The 14,681-nt window shown below is 41.1% G+C and overlaps 1 pseudogene; it reads left to right on the forward strand.

The window, feature by feature from the left end:
- Window positions 1-6,829: 6,829 nt before the first annotated feature.
- On the forward strand, window positions 6,830-6,922 carry LOC145265237 (U2 spliceosomal RNA; annotated as a pseudogene).
- Window positions 6,923-14,681: the final 7,759 nt, after the last annotated feature.

The following is a 14,681-nucleotide window of genomic DNA, read 5'->3' on the forward strand; positions in this document are numbered from 1 at the left end:
TTAAGAGAGAAGAGGTGAAAAAGATAGTGAGAGGCGGCGAAAGAAAAAGAAAAAGTAGAAAGAGAATGAAAAAATTGAGGCAAAGAGAAAAGAAGAAGCATATAAAGAGAGAGGGAGAATGGGAACAACTAATGCATTCCTTTCAGACTTAAAAGTCGCTGAAGATTCTCCACTTTATTTTTTAAGTCTTTAGTACTTTTAGATCATGTGGATCACCGATGTTTGCGATGTCCATCCTCAACTATTTTCCTTGGGGCCTGGATGTTTCATCAAACGCCATTGTTGGAACTTGACAAGTTAGAGTGCTTCTTTCTCTCAGGAAACGGTTAGCACAAAATGGATACACTAGAGTTTGGTGCTTGAAGGGATTGGTGAGAAATACAAGAAAAAACATATATGTAAGAATAAAAGACATCATAGGAAAAACTATTGTTCACTACCGCTGTTATGTATATTGGATTATGCTTTACAATAGATCAACAAGAAATTCTGAACATGTCAACGCAGGAAATCAATCAAACAAAAAAACAAAACAAACAAAAAACAAAAAGAAAAAAAAATACCGTCAAAAGCTGGCAACTATTTTTTTTAAAGAAAAACACGAGAAAACATATATAAAATTCAAAGAACGAATGTAACAAGCCACAAAACATTCAAAACTTGTATTTTTAACCAGAGAAGATTTTAGAATTTAATGGCGTAGACTTGAAAACTCAAATGCATATGGACCCTGGTCAAATAAACATACAACAATATCCACAAAAATCTACTAAATCCATAAATCGTGTATGATATTTAAGCGCATCACTACCAATATATGATGTGACACAAGGCTCAGTTAAATGTGAGAAATCCAGCTTGGAAATCTTTGTTATATTATTTATAAAATACTTAATTTTGATTGGTCACAGAAATTGGACTAATGAGAAATCCAGAATAAAACTCCGATACTTAATTGAAAAGTTGTTCTAACAACACCGCGTAAACAACTATTACTATCACACTGCTCGCGGACGAAGTACTTAGATACGCAACGTACTCTTGTAGTAAAAATTCAATATTTTTTTTCAGGTTTCATTCTAAAACTAGTAGTGGGCTTCCGGCCGTTCCAATTATAAAATACCTTAAATATATTTTAATTTATGCAGATTTCATATTTATTATTACGGAGCCAATGCTCCACATGTTGTAGTATTGATTTTGAAAGTAAAAAAAAAATGATTTACGTGCTGTCAACTGGAATCGAACCCAAAACATTTAGCGCTCCAACCGCGCCCCTACCGTTTGAGCTAACCCGAGAGATAAATACGAAAGAGTTAAATTAAACCATTTATAGCTAGGATAGAATTTGTGCATATGTAAAACTAATAGAAATATATCAGCAAGTTGAAATGAACATTTTGCATTTCAACTTGCAACATATTTCTGTACGCGTTATTCATTTATCCAAACAAAATTTTTACTCGTTATACACCATCCTTGGTGCATCATCATCATCATCATCATCATCATCATCATCATCATCATCATCATCATCATCATCATCATCATCATCAAAGGGTTGTAGAGTCGGAAGATGTCCCTGATTGGCTTGTGAAGGGAAGAACAACACTGATTAGGAAAGATCCTGCAAAAGGAACAGATGCCAATAATTATAATCCAATTACATGTCTGCCATCGATGTGGAAACTGTTGACTGGGATATTTGCGGAGAAAATTTATGAACATCTAGAGAGTAATGGTGTTTTTCCTGACGAACAAAAGGGGTGCCAGAAAGGCTCGAGAGGTACTAAAAAGCAACTACTAATTGATAAAGCAATAATGCAGGATGCAAAGAAGAAGAGAAATCTGAGTGTAGCATGGATCGATTACAGAAAGGCTTATGACATGGTTCCACATTCATGGATATGTGAAATACTATTGATGATGAAGGTTGCTGAGAATGTGGTAGGGCTTTTGGAGACAAGTATGGCTCAATGGAAAACGGTGCCGACAGCAAACAGAGAGGAGATGGGGCAGGTTGGCATTAAACGTGGGATATTTCAAGGAGATTCGTTATCGCCACTTCTTTTTGTAATGATAATGATGCCACTGAGCATCCTCTTGAAGAGAGAAAAACTGGGGTATAACTTTGAATCTGGTGACAGACGCCTCAACTATCTACTGTTTATGGATGATTTGAAAATATTCGGTAGAAATGAAAAGGAAATGGAGAGACTGGTAGAACTTGTGGGGACATACTCAGAAGACATTGTGATGGAGTTTGGGATTAGTAAATGTGCGGTGATGATGAAAAGAGGAGTAAAGTTTCATTCGAATGGAATAGTGCTGCCAAATGGAAAAATCATGAAAGAAATAGAAGATACAGGATATAAGTATTTGGGAGTGCTGGAGGGTGTAGGCATCATGAACAAAGAAATGAAAGAAAAAGTCAGGAAGGAGTATCTTAGAAGAGTGAAACTAATTGCAAAGTCGAAACTATGGAGGGAATCTAATGAAAGCAGTAAATGCATGGGCAGTCAGTGTTTTGAGATACAGTGCGGGAATTTTAGAATGGTCTGACAAGGATTTGCATGTCATGGATATCAAAGTTTCATAAGTTCTTTAAAAAGTTTCATAAGTTCTTTAAAAATTATGGACTTGCTATAAAAATCGACCCAAACAAAAACAACAAAAAAAAAACAGTTAATTTCTTAGACCTAATCTTAAATCTTGAAAACTCTACCTTTGAACCCAATCATAAACCAAACCAATCTGTACTATATGTCGATAATGAATCAAATCAGCCTAAATCAATATTGAAATCAATAGTTCTCAATGTCTCTTTAAGGGTTTCTAAACTATCTTCTAACACATCTATATTCAACAAAAACACAAAATATTACAATGATTCCCTTAAAAACTCAGGATACAAATCACAAATCAAATACCTAAATAAAAACGAGAAAAATACAAACTGCATTGAAAATTATAATAATTGCCATAAACCCACTAAAAACATAATAACCTATAATATAGCCATCTCACCCCGCATACGAATGGCAAGAAACAATCAAAATACAACACAAAACCAAATTAAATCACAAGCATTAGCCACTAGCACAAATAAACCACAAACCAAAATCCGTAAGCGTAAAAACAGACATAGGGGATCCTATGGTTCAACCCTCCATATTCTAAAAATCTTGAGACAAACATAGCCAGGGAATTCTTTAAAATATTAGATAAAAACTTTAACGTCCCTCATAGATACAATAAACTTTTTAATAAGAACACGGTCAAAGTGTCTTACTCAACTATGCCAAACCTACACCAAAAAATAATTAGTTCTAACAATAATATTATAAAAAATGCAAATATAGAAGCTATACCAGGTTGTGACTGTAGAAGAAAAAAATAAATATTCTCTACAAGGTACCTGCAAGATAAAAAATGTGATTTATAGCTGCACAGTGTCACAAACCCAAAATACAAATTATCTTAATAGCAGCCATATATATCCCTCTTCACAAACTAACTCTTCCACACAATTATTCAATAATTATACCTCCATTAACCACTATACCAATCAAATACAACAATACCAATTACATACCAATACTACTTTTAATCTATCTGACAACAAATATATAAAACAAAATGTAATCTACTTCGGTCCCATATCTAGACTTAGTAAGCATAGAATTTCAACGCATAAGCACTCTTTTAAAAATCATTCCTTGAGAAAACAGATTGCTTTATCTAAACATATATGACGACTCAATGATAGAAATATCTCTTGCAATTTAAAATGGGAAATAATAGGATCTTATAAAGCATATATACCGGGTTACAGACTCTGTGCACATTATAGATATGAAGCCTTTAAGATTTTGAAATATAATAAATATAGAACCATTCTCTTGAACTTAAAAGACGAAATTTTTTCCGGATGCATTCATAAACCTTGGTTTAAATTTGATAAATCATAAAATTATTTTATTACTAATCTATCTTAAAATTTATAATTTATAAATCATTAACTATTATTATTATTATTATTATTATTATTATTATTATTATTATTATTATTATTATTATTATTATTATTATTATTATTGTTATTATTATTATTATTATCATCTGATATTTCACCATTATGTCCTATTTTATTTTAATTAATTTTATTATTTTATCTATTACACTTTGAATTTATATCTTACTATTTTATTAATGTAAGTCCTATAAATATTATAATTACTATTATATTTAAAAAAATAATACTATTTTTATTTAATCACTTCCAAGAGGATTCATTCATAATTTTAAAAACTCAAACATTAAATAATCAGTGTTTATCTCCCTTTTAACATGCAAATAATTCAGTTTTCTTTTGGAATAAAATTATCTCCCTTGTAATTGGAATTTTTCAACTAATTTTAGATGTAAGGTCACTAACGATTTTAACTGTTAATATTGTTCCATAGCGTCTCCTTTGAAAATTTGGATATCTACATCTTCAAGCATTCATAAACTACTGTTACCATCACAATGAATGCATTGACGATGATACGTATTAATTTTAGAAAGGCGAACCATTGCAAGGTTTTGTTAAAATATTTAAAATCTAGATTCTCTTAACCTTATCCTTGTTAAAATATTTAAAATCTAGATTCTCTTAACCTTACCCTTCAACCAGATTTAACCTTATTTTATTTTTATTTATCGTACATTGTTCATAAAAAAGTAACTATTTTCCTTTATGTTTTAAATATTTTCCAGATACATCTGCTTTACTTAAAAATACCAGGTTTATTTTGGTGCCTTTAGTTAAAAACCCACCACCCAATATTTGTGCTGATGAGGAGAATTGGTTTTCAAAAACTATATGATAAAATTATTGTCCAAGACTCAATGTTTTTCACAATAAAAACATCGTTTCTGAAACGATCGTACAATTTATTGATTTTGTTTGTTTTTCCTTATGAAACAGATTTTTAATTTTTAATTTTAATTATAAATTATCAATCATCTTACTCAATATTAAAATAGCTCTAGGATATACATGCTTATCGAGCTTATATATCTACATTACAACGAGCACTGTTTTCTTTTCTTTTATTTTAATTGTATTATTGAATACACTAATTCATTAAAATATACTCTGCTCTTTAGACTCTTGTTCCAATCCCCAAAGTATTATATATATATATATATATATATATATATATATATATATTATATGTATGTATTATATATATTATATGTATGTATAATATATATATTATATATCATATATACAAATTATATATATTATATATATATTATATATTATATTATATTTATGTATTATATATATATGTGTGTGTTTGTGTGTGTGTGTGTGTGTGTGTGTGTGTGTGTGTGTTTCCCAACAGAAGATTCGGCAAGTATCGGAGCACGTGTTTGAAAGTCACATGCCATATATATATAATCTAACAGAGCTTATTACTTCACTTACTTTTATGATCTGGCATGTGACTTTTAAACACGTGCTCCGATACTTGCCCAATCTTCTGTTTGGAAACCTATATTCCCGTCAAGGTAAAATTCCAGGGTCTGATAAATATTTTACTAAACATTCCTGTGTTTCAAACATCCTTTTTGCATACCCTGTTTTTACATAACAGTTAAGAAAACAATAATATTGTCTAATATCTAACATTTTACTTTTATAATAATAAGTATACTCGATTTCCTAAATCGACTATCAGCAAGCGAACCCGATGTTACCCCGGCATAATATTACATAAATTCCTGGAAGTAAACAAATGTAATGATTGCAAAATAATAATTGACTTACAAGTAAAGATTTTTTAAAAAATAAATAGTTTTAAAAATTGAATACTTTCAAGACACACACATACACAAACACACACATATGTAACGATAATATTTTAAAATAAATATTAGTAATAAGCAGTCAGAGAGTACTTAATGACAGGAAGTCGGATCAATGCATTTCATCAAAATTCCAATAAAATTGAGTTAATTACCCACGAGTGCATATAACACTATTATTTTACATTTCTGCAATGTACCTCAATACATGAACAACATTATTTTCAATTTATGCAATGTACCTCAATACATGAACAACATTATTTTCAATTTATGCAATGTACCTCAATACATGAACAACATTATTTTATATTTATGCAATGTACCTCAATACATGAACAACATTATTTTCAATTTATGCAATGTACCTCAATGCATGAACGACATTATTTTACATTTATGCAATGTACCTCAATACATGAACAACATTATATTCCATTTATGCAATGTACCTCAATACATGAACAACATTATTTTCCATTTATGCAATGTACCTCAATACACGAACAAGATTATTTTCCATTTATGCAATGTACCTCAATACATGAACAACATTATTTTCCATTTATGCAAGGTATCTCAATACATGAACAACATTATTTTCCATTGATGCAATGTACCTCAATACATGAACAACATTATTTTCCATTTATGCAATGTACCTCAATACATGAATAACATTATTTTACATTTATGCAATGTACCTGAATGCATAAACAACAAGTGAAGAAATTTCTTCATTTGTTTATGTTTTTGATTGCATTCTCTTAATGGAAAATTACCGGAGAACATCATGAAAAAAAAGAAGGAGAAGAAGAAGAAAAAGATTACTACTGCTACTACTACTACTACTACTACTACTACTACTACTACTACTACTACTCTTATCGCTCCGTCCATTATCATGCTGTGCATATTCTATATAAAAAAAATTGGTGTCGTTGTTTAAGCAAAGCTAATAAAAATGATTTGTCCTTCTTGGCCTTTTGGCTAAGATCAAAGTGTAGTATCTGTTCTCAGTGCGAAACTTTTGCTCTTCCGATTGTCCAAGAAGGGATCTGCCACCGGGCTCTTTAGCCAGGTTAAGGCATTCACTTGTCCACAAGGACCAGACCCCCTCCTTTGGGGAGTCAGGACCTTGTTGTTAGTCTAAGGTTTTTTAGTTTTAAGTAGTTTTAAGTAGATTTAAGTTCTTCTTTTCTCCCTCTCTCTGGGAGAAATGTCTACTTCTCCCTCTTAATTTACTAGCGGCACTCTGACCCGCTAGTCTTTTGTCTTCCTTCGCTGCTCTCCCGTTGGATCGAGCAGACCGGGTCTCTTTGTCGCTTCCTGTTGGGGTTGTTTGTGGGAAGGGTTTTGGGGTTAATACCTCTTCGTTTTTGCCTTCTCTCTGGGCAAAGATGCCTTTCCCTCTCTCCTCTTAATTGCGACGCGGCACTCTGACCCGCTAGCCACCACTGCGTCTCACTTCTCTGCTCTCTCCCCGCAAGGGGGGATCGAGCTGACTAACCCGACTCCCCCGCAAGGGGAGGTCAAACCTCTTTCTCTCTTCGCCCCTGGCCACCCCCTCCATCCCCGTTGTCCCCCATACTATTTTATTTTCTCCTCCCTCCCAGGCCTGGTCTGCATCAGCGACCAACACTCCCTCCAAGATGCCGAGCAGGCGGGGTTCATCACCCCAAATGCGGAGCATCTCTCCCCCTGAAAAATCCCCGGATAAGGGATTAAAATCCCGGCCCCGGGCCAATGAAGAGGTGAAACCAGCCAAGATGTCAGGCAGCAAGGTAGGGCCGCAGCCCGCGGCGACCTTGGAAGAAATGGGCGGGGTAGGGCCGCAGCCCGCGGCGACCCCAGACATCAAGACTCCCCACGAGGGCAACGACACTGGAAAAGGAGAAGCCAGTGCGCTAGAGAAGGTCGAGTCCACGGAGTTAGCAACAAACACTCCTGAAGACTCGGAATGCAGCCGAGGAACAGCGGGACAAATCTCCCCCGCTCCCCTCAAGGGCAAATCCCTCGTGGAAGGTTCTAGTAAGAGGAACAGCCCCTCGAAGAACAATAAAGCTCAAATTGAAGACACGATAGCCTCCATCAGATCTCTCTTCGAAAGCCAAAAAGATGACCCTCCCCTCAATAAGAACCAAGAGGGTAAAGAGATTGAAATGGTGAAGGCAGAAAGCGGCATGGTACCCGTGACCCCAAACCGGGAAACGTCATCCCAAGCCACAATCTCACCAACTGCAAGAGGGAGTACATCCTCAGGTGGGGAGGCAAATCTAACTCCCAAAGAATCTCCCAATCTGCAGCCGCCCAAGAAGAAGAGGTCAAAAGACCAGGATGGAAAAAACCTGTCCACGGAGGTAGCAGCGGAATGGCCAGCACTGTGCCCAGGCAGTAAATCGATGGAAGAGTGGCCAGCCCTAAGCACATCCAAGATCCCCCAAACGGGTGAAAGTTCCACACCCGTAGAAGGGGAAAAAACAAAAGAAGCAAATGACACGGACAGCAGTCCCCAAGGCAAGGAAAAAAGGGCGTGGGGCCCACAACAGAAGAAACTCACGCCGCAGGACTACAGGGACCTGTTCGAGAACACTTACAAGAATTACACGGAAGGGAACACCATCAAACCCCTTCCGGGAGCTGTGGAGGAGCTACAACATCGCATCATTTCCTTTGTCACGGCAGACACCAGAAGCAAAAGCCTCACAGGGGTCGGCCAGGAAACAATGATGCAACTCCTCCAGGATTTGAAGGTCCCGGCCAGTTATATAGTCCGTAGGAGCTATGCAAAATGGGAACTGCTCCTGTCGGATAAGGAAGAAGCGGAGAAGCTGTCCAGGGCCAACATCACCTGGAAGCATTTGGCCCTCAAACCGGAATATCTAGGAAAAAGGCGAACAACAGTGTCAATACTGGGAGTTCCCTGCTACCTGGGCGCAAAACAGCTGGGCGCGGTACTGAGTCAGTACGGTGACGTTGAGGACATATGGCCGGTCAAGGGTCCACGCAACCTCATGACAGGAAATTACAAGCTGTCTATGAGTGTAGACCTGGCCAGCTTTGATAAGATCCCCGCGATCCTCAAATACGGGGAATGGACACTCTCCGTTATAGTGGAGGGAAGGCGGCCGCACTGTTGGCACTGCCTCAAGCAGGGTCACATGGCCAAAGACTGCCCAAAGAGACCAGCAGCAGGACCATCAGTAAAACTGCCAGCCCAACAACCAGCAACAGCAGCAGTGCCGGCAAACCAAGAGGAAGAGGCCGGTTGGAGCAAGGTGGTCAGGAAGAATAGACCAGCTAAGCCGTTGGCCAATAACACCAACAACAACAACAACACCAACAACACCAAACAAAACCAAACCAACATACCCACCACGCATGCTAATAACATCAACAAACACAACACAGACCCAGGCATCACAAGGAAAAACATTACAAGCACAAATAACACGAACAAAAAGATTACAGACACAAACACTCAAGTAAACAAAAACAACGCAAACACCGACACCAACATCGCAAACACAGACAACAAAACAGCAGACGCCAACATTGCAAACACAGACAGCAAAACAACAGACTCCATCAGCAAACACACAGCAGACAAAAACAGAGACACCACCAACAAGAACACTGACCAACGCGGGAAGGTTTCCAAGGTAGAGGAGATGGAGGTTCAAGCCTCCTCTGCCAAAAGAAAGCTCCCAGCATCTCCGACAGAGTCGGAGGAGGAAGTAGTGTTGTCGGAACGAGAGGAGGGTGACAACAGTTTGGATAAACAGTCGAGGAGGAGGAGGAGAAGCAACAAAAGAAAAAGGGAAGCAGCGCAGGCAGAGGAGATTACCACCGTGCATACGGCTCCTCAGGATTTGCCTAAAGCGGGCTTTTCACCCAACGATAACAGCGTCACGCCAACCCCCCCTCCCTCCTCAAGTCGCAGCAACACTCCGCCAGAAACTACCAACCCTCCGCCGGTCAGAACAGTGAGGACGAAAAAACTTCCTTTTCTGCCGGGGGACAGGATTTGTGAAGTGGATTCACACTTACCTATACCGGACCTCAAAGGACAACAAAAGGCCCGGTACAACAAACTGAAGAGCTTGGTCCACGTCGGCGGTGACAACATAGCCGACCCGACCAATTTTAAAGACACTCCCTTGTTGACCACGTTTGTCCGTGTCAACAAGGACGCCAGAACCGAAGCCCTTTGGGCAATGATTCATGCAGCGAAGGATGCCATCCCGGGCCAGCAGCTGGTGGACGATGAGCATCCTTCACTAAAGAACTTATCTTACAAATGCGAGGGTAGAATCCCTCTGTACATACACCCCTCCTTTTACAGGGCACTCAAGCTAACCTTCCCGCTGGACGTGGGAGGCGTGGCCAAGGATGGAGTACCCTCTGCTGATCTACTTACCGGGAGCCTCGGCCAGGCCTGCCACGTCCTTACTGTCGAGGATTTCAGACCCGTCTGTGACAGTGCTTAAGGTAGGTGATCATGTCTTTAAACTTGGCTACATTTAATGTGAGGGGCATCAGGTGTCGAAGCAAAGCCTCGCGCGTTGTGAGAGACCTGGTGTCCCTTAAGGTAGATATCGCTGCTATCCAGGAGACCCACTTTATTTGTGACGAGGATTGTCAGGTGCTGGTAAACGATTACGATGTTTACTCAGCATATGGCAATACTTATAGTCGTGGAATCTCCTTGCTAGTGAAACGCACCCTGTCAGCGTCGGTGAATGTTGTTCACGCAGGCGAGGACGGGCGGGCGCTTGTTGTTGATGTTGCTGTTAATTGTAGTGTTTTTCGGATTGTTGCTGTTTATGCTCCCAATGCTGCTGTAGAGAGGGCAACCTTTTTTCGACGGTTGGAGGGCTTCTTAGTGGATCCGGAACGGTTAGTTTTAATGGGTGATTGGAATGCAATCCTTGATCCCAGTATAGATAAGGTCGGGGGGGCTAGTGGGTCGGCGTGGTGTGACAGCACTCTGTCTGACCTGATGGCTTCGTGCGATCTCGTCGACAGATTTCGTCTTGATCATCCAGGGCGGGAGATGTGGACGTGGCATTCTGTAGTGCCTTCCCATCCAAGTACTTACTTGGATCGGATGTTAGTTAGAAGAGGCGACATAGACTTCCTATCTTGCCCCACGTTCCACTTGCTAGGACACTCGGACCATAAACTCGTTATGGCCCGTTTGAACTTAAGTGCTAGGCCTAAACTGGCCGGATACTGGAAGTTCAACAGCTCCTTGTTGGAGCTGGAGGACTACCGGTTGAAGGTCACTGAGCTAATTCAGCGGGCTTTAGTGGGGGCGGTTACAGGGAGTAAGTGGTGGGTTAGTCTTAAGGCCAAAATTAGGCGCTTCTCTGTCAAGTATAGCCAACGCCTCGCGTTAGATAAGGCTGAGGCAAAGAAGCGCTTAGAGGATAAGCTGACCCGGGCGGTGGAAGGGGGGGATCCCCTAGAGTTAGCACTAGCTAAACAAGATCTCAACCGCTTGGCTAGCGAGCGGTACGAAGGTCAAGTAGTTAGGGCTAGGTTAAACAAAGTTTCTAACGAGGCTGTGAATGTTGACGCCGTTGAGCGTAAGGCTGCTTTAAGGCGCGGTTCGGATGGGTACATTCGTAAAGTACATAACCTGGAAGGACACGCTTTAGTATCGACTCGGGAGATCTGCGAGGGGTTTCGGGAGCATCTATCGGTGCGCTTCACCCAACTACCCAGGCTCAGGGTTGATGAGTTTGGCAGCTATTTGGCTGACTCGCCCCGCCTCACGGCGGCTCGAGCGGCTAGCTGTGATGGTCTTATTACTGAACATGAGGTCATTACTGCGTTGAAGCAGGTCGGCTATAACAAATCTCCGGGGCTTGATGGTTTACCCTACGAGTTTTACTTGAAGCTGTCGCCCATGTTGGTCCCTCTTCTGAAGGATATGTTCAACCATTGGTTTGCCCAGGGCTCCATCCCTGGACAGGTGACCAAGGGTGTGATCACATTGCTGAGGAAAGGTCAACGGCATGGTGGGAGGGAAAACTTTGATGATTTCAGGCCCTTGACTCTGCTAAACACAGAGTTAAAGATTTTGGCAAAGATTCTTGCGAATCGCTTGCAGGTTGTCATCACTGACTTGATCGAACCAGACCAGACTTATGCTGTGAAGGGGAGATCGATTCAAGACAACTTGCATTTGATACGCTCGATCATAGAGGGGACAGAAGACGACGCTGAAGCTGCGCTGATCAGTTTGGATCAGTCCAAGGCATTCGATAGGGTCGACCATCGGTTCCTAGGATCTGTGTTAGAGGCCGCCGGATTTAATCCGGACTTCCGCAAGTGGATCTTTGTTCTGTATGACAGGCCAACGGTGGCGGTGCAGATCAACGGTAAGCTATCGGAGTCATTCGCTGTCTCTCGGTCGGTGCGACAGGGTTGTCCGCTGTCGCCTCTGCTGTATGTCCTGGCGTTGGAACCCCTCCTTCGCAAGTTAAGGGACGAGGCGGCTACACCAGTCCTGCGCGGAATAGCTCTCCCTGGAGGCACACGAGCCAGGGTTTCCGCGTTCGCCGATGACGTCACCGTGTTCGTGTCTTGCCACACGGACGTTCAAGCGGTGGTCGAGGCGCTCGCTCGATACGAAGAAGTAACAGGGGCCATCTTCAACCGTAGCAAGTCTGTTGGCCTGCGGTTGGGGGCCTGGACCGGGGTAAACTCGCTTCCAGGTATTTTCAGCTGGACCGATGGACCGGTCCGTATTCTCGGCGTTTGGTTTGGACCGGGACTTCAGCTGGAAAAGAATTGGTCGGAAGTACAGTCTAAGGTCAAATCGTCAGTCAAGACTTGGATTGGAAGGAAATTGTCCTTGAAGGGTCGGGCGGAGGCGTGTGCTACATACGTCTTTCCGCTCATCCTTTACCGTTTGTCTGTACTTCCTCTCCCTGCAGAACGACTAACCCGCTTACAAGGGCGCCTCGATTCACTTTTGTGGAACGAGGGTAAGCATTATGTCTGCAGAGAGGTCTGTGTTCAACGTCCGAGCGAGGGAGGCCTGAGTCAGCCCAGTCTCTTGTGTCACAGAAACGCCGAGAGATTGGCTTTCCTGGGTCGTTCGCTTGAAGGAGACGCTCCTTGGGTCCCTGTGGTTGAGAACTCGTTTCCCAATCTCAAACCCAACCCTTCGGTAGAAGGTCGTCGTAGACCGAAGGGGGAGTCCAAGTTCTTCTCCGAATGCCGGACCGCTCTTAGAGCTTTGCCGGGGACCAGTGTCCTCGATCAGCCAAGGAAGGAACTGTATCGGGATTTAGTGGAGGGGACCGCGAAGGATCCACTTTGTAGGCGGATGGGATGGTCGATGAAGGTTGTCCGTTCTCAATGGTGTTGGGCGCCGGGACGGGAGATTCTGAATAACTCGGAATTCTCCCTGACTTGGCGACTGGTCCGAAATGCGCTGCCCCTCTTCGACGAACTTTTCCGGTATAAAGAACATACCAGGCGCTTCTGTCCGTGCTGTGACGAACGCGAGCCCGAAACTATCGAGCACGCGTTTTTTAGTTGCAGCCGGATACAGCCCCTTTTAAAGTACGTCGAGGGGGTAACAGCTCGCATCGATGCCGAGTGTCTGCTCGATCTCGACGTAGGAACTTTTGTGTACAACATGGAGCCGCCGTTCCCCAGGGAGGAAAGTTTGGTTTTCCTGGCGATCCTAGCAGTAGCGCGCATGGTCATTTGGATCACGCGCCTCAAGTTGGTCCGCGAAGGGACATCTGTTCCGGATCGGGATCTGATCGTTTACTTTAAACATTTGCTTAAAGTAAAGATCAGATGCGATTGGAAGAGGTTGCCTAGAGTGGATTTTGACAAGAGGTGGGTGCACAGCACTAGTTTGTGCATCCGTCGAGGAGCCAAGTTTGAGTACGTGTTCCCTCCGTGAGCATGGCACGGGCGGTGCTGGGTCCTGCGGAACCCATCCCGCTTAAGTTTAGCATAAATTAATTAAAGAGACTCTTGACTGGTGGTATAAACGAGATCCCGCTCCTGTTATTATTTTTTGGTACTAGAGATCCTCTGAGTCCACCCACTCCCCAATCACCTAACTTTATTTTGGATGTAATCCTGGTCTTCCCCCATTACTCAGAGGACACCAATCCTCCCCTCCTCCCATAAATTTCTTTTCTCCTATTAAGGCTCTACCCCTACCCCTCATAGGGATCTTCCTGCTTGTTTTCGGTCCCCCGGAAAACAGTGGGGGGTCTAATCGCTAGAGTAGCACAGGGGGGTCAATACTAACAAACCAAGTAGGCTGTATATTTTATGTTTACATTGGACTTTTTTCACTAGCTTGCCCCACTCCACGTGATTTTAATAACTTGATTATTGTATATAATGTTATGAATTGGAACTCCTTTTTGTCATCTCACAAATGCACACACTCACCTTATTGTTTAATTAAAAAAAAAAAAAAAAAAAAAAAAAAAAAAAAAATGCATACACAGACATACAGATAAGTTTTTACCAATTGTACATATGTTTTCTTTTATTCTAAACGCTGGGGATATATTAGTTAGATTAGAATCCACAGAGTGAATGAGGTATTGTGGTAAATGTTGCCAGTCAAGAGTGAGACTTCAAAGTCCATCTTATCAATTGTCAATAGTCACAAAGACCCTGAACCCTCCCCTCCCCAATTTCTTATAGGGCCTTGTGCCTAATTTTGTTGTGTTAATTTTTGTTTTTATAATTTGATATTGTAAATGCATTTTTTGACTTCAATAAAATAAATAAATAAGATCAAAGTGTAGTATCTGTTCTTCAGGTGCTAC

The sequence above is a fragment of the Euprymna scolopes genome, chromosome 3 (genome assembly GCF_053919585.1).
Source record: "Euprymna scolopes isolate OS-2025 chromosome 3, ASM5391958v1, whole genome shotgun sequence".
Taxonomy (NCBI): Eukaryota; Metazoa; Mollusca; class Cephalopoda; order Sepiida; family Sepiolidae; genus Euprymna; species Euprymna scolopes.